At 35.6% G+C, this 12,061-nt stretch overlaps 1 pseudogene; it reads left to right on the top strand.

The window, feature by feature from the left end:
- Positions 1-5,124: 5,124 nt before the first annotated feature.
- LOC131046059 (5S ribosomal RNA) lies at positions 5,125-5,249 on the top strand (annotated as a pseudogene).
- The last annotated feature ends 6,812 nt before the right edge of the window (positions 5,250-12,061 follow it).

Raw genomic sequence — 12,061 nt, 5'->3', positions numbered from 1 at the left:
GAAGCATCAAAATGGGTTTTTGGAAGCACAACATAAGTTTTGATTATGAAACTTATCGTACTCCCAAATCATCATTTTGAAGCTTGTCCTTCCTACACATAAGTTTTAAAACATAAAAAAGTATGTTTAGAAGCACAACAAGCTTGAAAATGCAAGTTATAATTCTAAAGCCATGAGCATCAAAGCTTAGTGAAAAGTAAAAGTAGAGAGACAAAATAGATGATAGAAATAAACTGTATTCTATCAAGATGAAAATACTAATCAACTGGATCATTAATCATTATTACATACAATATAGATGAGCCTGCTTATAAAGGCAAGGCTATATGGATATGTGAGTACACAAACATGACATGTGGCTCAATAAGAAACAAGGGTAGGTAGGAAATAGGTGTTGTAGGTAGGAGAAACAATATAATATTCCACATGAGGTGGATCACCCACCGAAGGTGGAATTATCACTCCACAATAAGTGGATATGATAAAGTAGTAACAAGATCACACCATAAAAGGTGGAAATTATCCTACACACACTATCCCAATGTAGCACAAACACCCAAGTGTCTCATACCCAAACTACTATGAAATTCATTATCCTAAGTAAACTTAAGTAAGGTGTAATAATATCCAACATGAATAATTAATTACACCAACACCAACCCCTTAAGTGCAACTTAGGGGAATGCACTTAAGTCTACAATGCAACTAAGCAATGCAAGATGGGTCCCAGCTACATGGCCATGTTAGGTACCCATGTACAAATGAAAATGCATGCAAACCAATGCAATGAAATCTCTTACAAAACGGGTAAAGAGAGAAAAACCCAATGAGAAAAAAACCCTCCCCCAAAAAGATAGATGAAAACTATATACAAAGAACTCTCATAGAAACATGTGAAGGAAAAAACCCCATGTGAGGAAAAAAGCGCCCCCATTTGAGAGAAGAAGAAGAGATACTAGGTACCCCCCCCCCCCCTTAATGTAGAATCTGCACCAATGATAGAAGCTCGATGATGTATAAAGAAACTGCTCCACAAATGTGGAACAACGTTCCTCCCCTTAGGAAGAAACAAAACCAAAAGTGTATTCATGAAGTCTCCCCAATCATGAATGGAAGATGTAGGAAAAAAACTCATGATGAATGAAGTCTCTGAAAATAGCTCAAGTGCCCCTATGTCGATATTGAAAGGTACCCCCTCTAAAGGTGGTAAACTACTCCACACTACGGAAAAAAGCATTGCAAGATCTAGTGGAGAAGAATGTAGAACAATAGCCAAAGACTCACATGTCTCCTCTAAGGATAAAAAGACCCCCTCTAAGTGTTGTACAAAAATATCCACAATTATGTCAACCTCAAAAAAATGATCATGTAGAGAATGCCCAAGAGGGTCAGAGTGTTCCCTCGCAACATTTGAAGAAGGATCATCTTCATCAAAGAGAAGATGAATGTCATCAATGATGTCTCCCAAATCTACAATGTAGGACTCCACAAACAAACTTGCAATGTCTGTCAAGTAGGAATCCCAATCAACTGCACCTGGAAGACATGTAATATCCTGTTGCAATGAATCACAACAAGGCAAAATTGTTGCACTAGTTGCATCATTAGGTGCAATAGGTGGTGTGATATCAAGAGGAAGAGATGAAATAGAAGGCTCAAGAATGGGGTCACATTTGAGAACACCCAAGTTCAAGTATTTAAAGTTCTCCTCAAAATCTGAATCATCAACCTCATCAATAGGACCAAATTGTGAAAAGGAGTACAACCGAGATGCATGATCAACCATCCGAGTCGCAATGATAGCTCTAGTCTCCAAGTCTCTAATGATAACTGAATTAGTTTTGATTGCCCATCAAAACCTTCGGCATGTGGCAAGGCTCAAATGAAGAGAACATAGACTACGAAGATGCCATATGATGAGAAGCCCCTGAATCTAGAAGCCATCTCCCTGAATCATGACATGTAGTAGCACAAAGAGCTTGTCCCTTTCCTTTATCTATCCCAAAAGAGTGATTCTTTCCTTTATCCTTTTCCTTGGAAGAAGAAGTTGATGTATACATTATAGAAGGTAGGTTGATTTTGTTCTTCTCAATAAGATTATTCAACTCATCAATATCCTTCTTGTAACAATGTTGTTCATCATGTCCTGACTTCTTGCAATATGCACCAAAAAGATTGTCCTTATAAGATTTCCTCTTAGGTGAGGATGTAGAATCACCTTGTTGTGGAGAGGATGATTGTGCTTCGTCTTGTTGTGGTTTAGACTTAGGTTGCTTTTGATTCTTGCCTTTTCCTTGATTGCTTTGATTCCCCTTATTAGCCACCAAATCTTGTGACTTTGAAGATTTGAGAATCCCCATCTTGGTCAACTTAGATTTCTTAAGTATCAACATCTCCACGAAGGCATCAAATGAGGGAGAAGTGTATGAGGAACCTTGAGCTAACCTATGGATATGAAAGCTACATACAAAGGTTGCATACTCTGAAGGAAGCTTGTCCAACAAGTTATAAACCAATTGAGCATCCTTTTTGTCAATGCCACAATCCTTTAGCTTTGCTCTTAGCTCATTTGCTTTTGTGCCATAATCCTGGATTGTTTCAAAATCCTTGGGATCCAAAGTTGTGAGTTCACTATCAATCTTGTAGTCCTTAATCTCATCAACTTGACCATACAATTTCTCATAAATATCCCAAGTCTCTTTGATTTTAGTACACTTATCAATGTGAAAAATGAGGTCATCTGATACATACTTTCTAAGAGTTCCAAGTGCCATAGCATTCTTAGTGAGCCATTCAATTTGAGCATTAGGACCAACCTTAAGATTGGGTGGTGTTGTTATAGTTCCATTTACATAATGAATGAGTCCTTTTTCCATTAGTTTACTCCAAGAATTAATCTTCCATGAAGCATAATTATGAGGAGTTAAAAGTTGAAATTTAGGAGAACCCATAGCACCAAAATGAAAAAACATAAGATAGAGAGAGGCACAATCACACAAGACACCCCCCAGAATTACAATGGGCCACTTGCAAAACAAAGCAAGGTGGACTTTTGATGTCAACTTTACAACTTCTCAAAATGAGATATAAGAGACTTCAACAAATACTGCTAGTGATCTAAACTGAGATCCAAGCAAAATACAAGTATCAAATAAGACAAAAAATGAACAAATATTAAAAATGCAATTTATACTCAAAGTCACTACAAACTAATGGCATATTATGAAAATAGACAAAACATTATGCACTTTCAAAGTAAACGACACCTAAAAAGGAGTCCATATGAGCCCAAACGAAGCCTCCAAAGTTGTAAAATTTGAGATTTCATGGTTTTAGAAAAACATATATCTGAAAATCACAAAAATCCAGCACCACTATACAGATCACAAAATTCTACCCCAAAACAAAAAATAATTCTTGAAAAAAGGAGTCTGGATGAGTGAGATATCACTATTTGAAAATTGCCCACAAAATTATAATTTCCAGAAAATTTGTGGCATAGCTTCAAACTTCAAATGCCTCTAGATTTGGCCTCCGAAGTCCGATTTGGATGAAAAAAAAGACAAAAATGACTTTCTTGGACCTCCTCAATAGAATGGTGACCTCAAATTTGACCCATAAAGCTTCAATAATAACCTCCAATAGAGAGCTCCAAAATGCAAACTCCAAATAGAATCAAATTTCTGTCAATTAGCAAACCAATGACACTCTAATGGCTCTGATACCATGTGAGATTTTGCCAACATTTAGAGGCAACAGAAAGAACAAATAAGAAAGAACAAAATAGATGATAGGAATAAAGTGTATTCTATTAAAATGCAAAATGTGATCAATGAGATCATCAATCGTTATTGTTGTTTACAATGAATATGAGCCTGCTTATATAGGCAAGGCTATATGGATATGTGAGCAGACAATATGACATGTGGCTCAATAATAAATAAGGGTAGGTAGAAAATAGGTGTGGTAGGTAGGAGAAACAATATAATATTCCACATGAGGTGGATCATCCATCGAAGGTGGAATTATCACTCCACAATAAGTGGATATGATAGAGTAGTAACAAGATCACACCATAAAAGGTGGAAATTCTCCTACACACACTATCCCAAAGTGGCACAAACACCAAAGTGTCTCATACCCAGAATACTATGATATGCATTTACATAAGTAAACTAAAGTAAAGTGTAATAATATCCAACATGAATAATTAATTACACCAAGAGTACTCCCAAATCATCATTTTGAAGCTTGCGCTTCCTAAACGTAAGTTATAAAACTTATCATACTCCCAAATCATTATTTTCAACCTTGCCCTTCCTAAACGCATGTTTTGAAGCATCAAAATGGGTATTTGGAGGGAAAATAAACTTGAAAATGCAAGTTTCTATTACAAATCCATGAGCATGAAAGCGCAATTATAAAACTTATCGCACTCCCAAATAATTGTTTTGAAGTTTGTGCTTTCTAAACACATGTTTTGAAGCATCAAAAAGGGTGTTTGGAGGATGTAACTTTTGATTCCGAAGCCATGAGTATGGAAATAGAATTATGAAAGTTATCCTACACCCAAATTATCATTTCGAAGCTTGTGCTTCCTAAACATAAGTTTTGAAACATCAAATGGAAGAACAACAAGCTTGAAAATGCTAGTTATAATTCTGAAGCCACGAGCGTGAAAGCATGAAACTTATCCTACTCCCAAATCATCATTTTGAAGTTTGTGCTTCCTAAACACAAGTTTTGAAACATCAAAATGTGTGTTTGGAAGCACAACAAGCTTTAAAATGCTAGTTCTAATTCTGAAGCCACGAGCGTGAAAAGTTATGAAACTTATCGTACTCCCAAATCATCATGTTGAAGCTTGTGCTTCCTAAACACAAATTTTTAAGCATTAATATGTGTGTTTGATAGTACAACAAGCTTGAAAGTGCAAGATAATTTCAAAGCCACAAGCATGGAAATACGGTTATGAAAATTATCGTACTCCCAAATCATCATTTTGAAGCTTTTGCTTACTAAAAGTGAGGTTTGGAAAATCAAAATGTGTGTTTGGAGGCACCATGGGCTGCGTGATCAGGGTGGATTTGCATAGGGGTCATGGTTTACTAAGTACACACTACGACAAGCTCATAACAAGTGTGATCATAACATGCATTGGATCCCATCAGAACTCCGCAGTTAAGCACGCTTGGGCCAAAGTAGTACTGGGATGGGTGACCTCCCGAGAAGTCCCGGTGTTGCTTCTTTTTTTAGTTATATACAAAAAGCTTGAAAATGCAAGCTTTGATTCCAAAGCCATGAGCATGAAAGCATGATTATGAAACCTATTGTACTCCCGAATCATAATTTTGAAGCTTGTTCTAACTAAACACAAGTTTTGAAGCATCAAAATGGGTGTCTGGAGTTACAACAAGTTTGAAAATGCAAGTTCTGATTTCAAAGCCATGAGCATGAAAGTGCGATTTATGAAATTTATCATATTCCCAAATCATCATTTTGAAGCTTATGCTTCTAAATGCAAATTTTGAAGCATCAAAATGGTTGTTTGGAGGCACAACAAGCTTGAAAATGCAAAATTTGATTCCGAAGCCACAAGCATGAAAGCATGATTATGCAACTTATCATACTTCCAAATCATCATTTTGACGCTTGTGGTTCCTAAATGCAAGTTTTGAAGTATGAAAATGGGACTTTGGAGGCACAACAAACTTGAAAATACAAGTTTTGATTCAGAAACGAGTATGAAAGCACGATTATAAAACTTATCTTACTCACAAGTCATCATTTTGAAGCTTGTGTTTCCTAAACACAAGTTTTGAAGTATAAAAATGTGTCTTTGGAGGTACAATAAGCTTGAAAATGCAAGTTATGATTTCGCAGCCATGATTATGAAAGTGCGATTGGGAATCTTATTATACCCCCAAATCATCATTTTGAAGCTTGTGCTTCCTAAATGCAAGTTTTGAAGCATCAAAATGGGTCTTTCATGGGAAAACAAGTTTGAAAATGCAAGTTTGAATTTTGAATCCATGAGCATGAAAGTGCAATTGTGAAACTTATCGTACTCCCAAATCATTATTTTGAAGCTTTTGCTTCCTAAACGCAAGTTGTAAAAGCATCAAAATGCGTGTTTGCAGATACAACAAGATTGAAAATGGAAGTTCTGATTCCGAAGCCACGAGCATGAAAGCACGATTATGAAACTTATCATACTCCCCAATCATCATTTTGAAGCTTGTGCTTCCTAAACGAAAGTTTTGAAGTGTCAAAATGGGTGTTTGAAGGCACAACAAACTTGAAAATGCAAGTTATGATTCTGAAACCATGAGCATGAAAGCATGATTATGAAATTTATCGTACTACCAAATCAACATTTTGAAGCTTGTGGTTCCTAAATGCACGTTTTGAAGCATAAAAATGGGTGTTTCGAGGCAAAACACACTTGAAAATGCATTTACGCGCGATGATGAAACTTATCATACTCCCAAATCATCGTTTTGAAGCTTGTGCTTCCTAAACGCAAGTTTTGAAGCATCAAAATGTGTGTTTGGAGGTACAACAAGCTTGAAAATGAAAGTTTTGATTCGTAAGCCATGAGCGTGAAAGCATGATTATGAAACTTATCGTACTCGCAAATCATCATTTTGAAGTTTTTCTTCCTAAACTTATGTTTTGAAGCATCAAAATGGGTATGTGGAGGCACAACAAGCTTGAAAATGCAAATTCCGATTTTGGAGACACAAGCATGAAAGTGCGATAATGTAACTTATCATACTCCCAAATGATCATTTTGAAGCTGGTGCTTCCTAAACACAAGTTTTGAAGCATCAATATGTGTGTTTGGATGCAGAAAAATCTTCCTAAACAAATGTTTTGAAGCATCAAAATGGGTGTTTGGAGGGACAAGAGACTTGAAAATGCAAGTTTATATTACAAATCCACGAGCATGAAAACACAATTATGAAACTTATCGTACTCCCAAATCATCATTTTGAAGTTTGTGCTTTCTAAACACATGTTTTGAAGCATCATAAAGGGTGTTTGGAGGCTCAAAAAGATTGAAAATGTAAAATTTTATTCCAAATCCATGAGCATGAAAGCACGATTATGAAAGTTTTCCTACTCCCAAATCATCATTTTGAAGCTTGTGTTTCCTAAACATAAGTTTTGAAACATCAAAATGTGTGTTTGGAAGCACAACAAGCTTGAAAATTCTAGTTCTAATTCCAAAGCCATGAGTGTGAAAGATTAGTTATGAAACTTATCGTACTCCCAAATCATCATTTTGAAGATTGTACTTCTTGAATGCAAGTTTTTAAGCAATAACATTTGTGTTTGGAGGTACAACAAGCTTGAAAATACAAGTTCTAATTTCAAAGCCTTGAGCATGAAAACATGGTTATGAAACTTATCGCACTCCTAAATGATCTTTTTGAAGATTTTTCTTGGTAAAGGCAAGGTTTGAAGAATCAAAATGTGTGTTTGGAGGTACACCAAGCTTGAAAATGCAAGTTTCGATTCCAAAGCCATGAGAATGAAAGTACGATTATGAAACTTATCGTACTCCCAAGTCATCATTTTGAAGCTTTTGTTTCTTAAACGTAAGTTTTGAAGCATCAAAATGGGTGTTTAGAGGCATGAAAATCTTGAAAATGCATGTTCTAATTACGAAGCCACAAACATGTAAGCATGATTATGAAACTAATCATACTCCCAAATAATCATTTTGAAGCTTGTGCTTCCTAAACTCAAGTTTTGAAGTATCAAAATGGGTGTTTGGAAGTAGAACAAGATTGAAAAGGCAAGTTTAGATTTCAAAGCCACAAGTATGAAAGCACGATTATGAAACTTATCGTACTCCCAAATCATCATTTTGAAGCTTGTGCTAACTAAACACAAGTTTTGCAGCATCAAAATGGGTGTTTGGGGTAACAAGCTTGAAAATGTAAGTTTTGATTCCGAAGCTGCGAGCATCAAAGTGTGCTTTATGAAACTTATCATACTCCCAAATCATCATTTTAAAGCTTATGTTTTCTAAATGCAAATTTTGAAGCATCAAAATGGTTGTTTGGAGGCACAACAAACTTGAAAATGCAAGTTCTGATTCAGAAGCCATGAGTATGAAAGCGCAATTATGAGACTTATCGTACTCCCAAATCATGATTTTGAAGTTTCTGCTTTCTTAAACTCAAGTTTTGAAGCATCAAAATGTTTGTTTGGAGGTGCAACAAGCTTGAAAATCCATGTTTTGATTCAGAAGCCATTAGCATGAAGGCATGATTAAGAAAACTTATTGTACTCCCAAATTATCATTTTCAAGGTTGTGCTTCCTAAATGTATGTTTTGAAGCATCAATATGGGTGTTTAGAGGGACACCAAGCTTGAAAATGCAAGTTTCTATTTCGAAGCCATGAGGATGAAAGCATGATTATGAAAGTTATCATGCTCCCAAATTATCATTTTAAAATTTATGCTTCCTAAAGGCATATTTTGAAGCATCAAAAAGGGTGTTTGGAGGCACAAGAAGCTTGGAAATGCAAGTTCTGATTCTAAAGCCACGAGCATGAAAGCGTCATTGTGAAACTTATCATACTCCCAAATCATCATTTCGAAACATGTGCTTCCTAAACATAACAAGCTTGAAAATGGAAGTTTTGATTTTGAAGCCACGAGCATGAAAGCACGATTATGAAACTTATCTTACTCCCAAATCATCAATTTGAAGCTTGCTCTTCCTAAATGAAAGTTTTGAAGTGTCAAAATGGGTGTTTGGAGGCACAACAAGCTTGCAAATGCAAGTTATGATTCCAAAGCCATGATCTTGAAAGCATGATTATGAAACTTATCGTACAACCAAATCAACATTTTGAAGCTCATGCTTCCTAAATGCATGTTTTGAAGCATAAAAATGGGTGTTGAAAATGCATGTTCTAATTCTGAAGCCACTAGCATGTAAGCGCGATGATGAAACTTATCATACTCCCAAATCATCATTTTGAAGCTTGTGCTTCCTAAACGCAAGTTTTGAAGCATCAAAATGTGTGTTTGGAGGTACAACAAGCTTGAAAATGGAAGTTCTGAATCTAAAGCCATGAGCATGAAAGTGCAATTATGAAAATTATTGTATTACCAAATCATCATTTTGAAGTTTGTGCTTTCTAAACGCATGTTTTGAAGCATCAAAAAGGGTGTTTGGAGGCACAAAATAATTGAAAATGTAACTTTTGATTCCAAAGCCATGAGAATGAAAGTGCAATTATGAAACTTATCCTATTCCCAAATCATCATTTTGAAGCCGGTGTTACCTAAACATAAGTTTTGAAACAACAAAATGTTTGTTTTGAAGCAAAACAAGCTTAAAAATGCTAGCTCTAATTCCAAAGCCATAAGCTTGAAAGCTCAGTTATGAAACTTATCATACTCCCAAATCATCATTTTGAAGCTTGCGCTACCTAAACACAAGTTTTTAATTATTAACATGTGTGTTTGGAGGTAAAACAAGCTTGAAAGTGCAAGATCTAATTTCACATCCATGAGCATTGAAACATGGTTATGAAACTTATCGTACTCTCAAATCATCATTTTGAAGCTTTTTCTTCCTAAACGCAAGGTTTGAAGAATCAAAATGTGTGTTTGGAGGCACAACAAGCTTGAAAATGCAAGTTTTGATTCCAAAGCCACGAGCATGAAAGCGCGATTATGAAACTTATCGTACTCCCAAGTCATCATTTTAAAGCTTGTGCTTCCTTAACGTAAGTTTTGAAGCATCAAAATGGGTGTTTAGAGGCATGAAAAGATTGAAAATGCATGTTCTGATTACGAAGGCATAAACATCTAAGCGTGATTATGAAACTAATCCTACTCCCAAATAATCATTTTGGAGCTTGTTCTTCTTAAACTCAAGTTTTGAAGTATCAAAATGGTTGTTTGGAGGTACAAAAAGATTGTTATCATACTCCCAAATCATCATTTTGAAACTTGTGCCTCCTAAACGTAAGTAAATGGTTGTTTCTATTGGCATTGCACACTCTAATGAGAATTGAAGGTAATTGAAGGTGTTGTCATTTATGGCAACCTTGCAACCTTGGGGATACCTTCAAGCAATCTTGTGGCATTCATCTGGTAAACCAACAGGAACAACCACCAACAGGCACATCCACTGGTAGACACTGACACTGACAGACACTTCACCGATAATGACAACAATGTATACCTGCACCCTAGCCGACAGGAACAAACTTTTGTTTATTGTATTTAATTGTAAATATCTTTTGTAAAGCTGACATGGTATATTGTAATAGAATCATATATGTATGAGATCTTGTAAATAATTTTGATATGGATAGACATGAAATATGGATAAGGTAGAAGTGATGAGCGAATATTAAGGTGGATTTTGTATAAGGTTATGGTTATAGTATGAGCTTAAACCGGTATTGAACCTGACATAGTAGATGCTGAATTGTAGCAGTACATTATATTGGATTCTCATAATCCATTTTGTAAGTTAGTGAGACTTCCATTTTGTAAATTGAGCAGTGAGCTCTAAGCAGTTAGCCTTCCTGCATGTACAGACACCACATTGTAAGTAATATCCATTCATTGGCCAGTGAGTGAATATTGTGGGTTACAAATCCCACCGAGGTTTTTCCCACACCGAGTTTCCTCATTAAAAATATTGTGTTCTAGTGTGCTTTCTATGTTGTCTTTATTGTTCCTATTTACTGCATTAATTCTTATTTACCGATACACTATTTTGGAATGCAAAATACTTAATCAGGTCAAATATTCTGTAAACCGGTTAGATACTGATTCACCCCCCCTCTCAGTATCTTTGGGACTGTCATTAATCCTAACAAATTCATGGAACACCAAGTTTGAAAATGCACAATTGAATTTTGAAGCCACAAGAATGAAAGTGTGATTGTGAAACTTATCGTACTCCCAAATCATCATTTTGAACCTTGTGCTTCCTAAATGCAAGTTGTAAAAGCATCAAAATGAGTGGTTGGAGATACAACAAGATTGAAAATGTTGTAGGTCCTGGAGACAACTGAGAGGGGGGGCTGAATTAGTTATCTAATAAATTCAAACCAAAAACTTATTAACCAACTTAATTCTTAATACCGGTAAGACAGTTAAGTATGCCGGTAAACAGTGTTAACAGAAAATTGCTATACCGGTAAGATTTAATGCATGAAAGATAAGCACAAAGTCATCCACAACACATAACACAAATATTTGTACGTGGAAACCCTGTAAGGGGAAAAACCACGGTGGGAAACCTTACCCACAATCAGATGATACTACTGTAGATAGTAAGTGTACAAAGAGGGGTCTGCACATGTAGAAAGGCCAATAGCCTAGAGCTCACTGCTCAATCACAAATGGGAGTCACACTAACTACAGTTTGATGGTTAAATCCAATGAGAATGTACTACACAAAATAACATCTTCATATGCTAGATTCGATACCGGTGTAATACTGATATGCTTCTACAAAAACCTAACTTCACCTTCAAATGATGTCTTCGTGTATATTCCTACTTGATCTCACATATATCCTTCCTTAAATCTTTTTTGCATTCCACACTTGATTTTACAAATAAGATCTTACATTTATACCATACCCTAAGACCAATTTTAGTAGGTCGGCTCTAAAAGATATTACAATAAAAACATTTTTACAAATAATACAATATCCGATGCAATAACCAATTGAACATGTCAGCGTGATGCATTTACAACATTAATAAATCATCTCCATAGCGTGCCATGCTAATCTGGAAAATATAAGCTTGCTGGTGTAACTTATCCTATTCCCAAATCATCATTTTGAAGCTTGTGTTACCTAAACATAAGTTTTGAAACAACAAAATGTTTGTTTTGAAGCAAAACAAGCTTAAAAATGCTAGCTCTAATTCCAAAGCCATAAGCTTGAAAGCTCAGTTATGAAACTTATCGTACTCCCAAATCATCATTTTGAAGCTTGCGCTACCTAAACACAAGTTTTTAATTATTAACATGTGTGTTTGGAGGTAAAACAAGCTTGAAAGTG

Source organism: Cryptomeria japonica, chromosome 3, assembly GCF_030272615.1.
Source record: "Cryptomeria japonica chromosome 3, Sugi_1.0, whole genome shotgun sequence".
NCBI classification, from domain to species: Eukaryota; Viridiplantae; Streptophyta; class Pinopsida; order Cupressales; family Cupressaceae; genus Cryptomeria; species Cryptomeria japonica.
The sequence above is the reverse complement of the archived record's forward strand: the minus strand, read 5'-3'. Positions and strand labels throughout refer to the sequence as shown.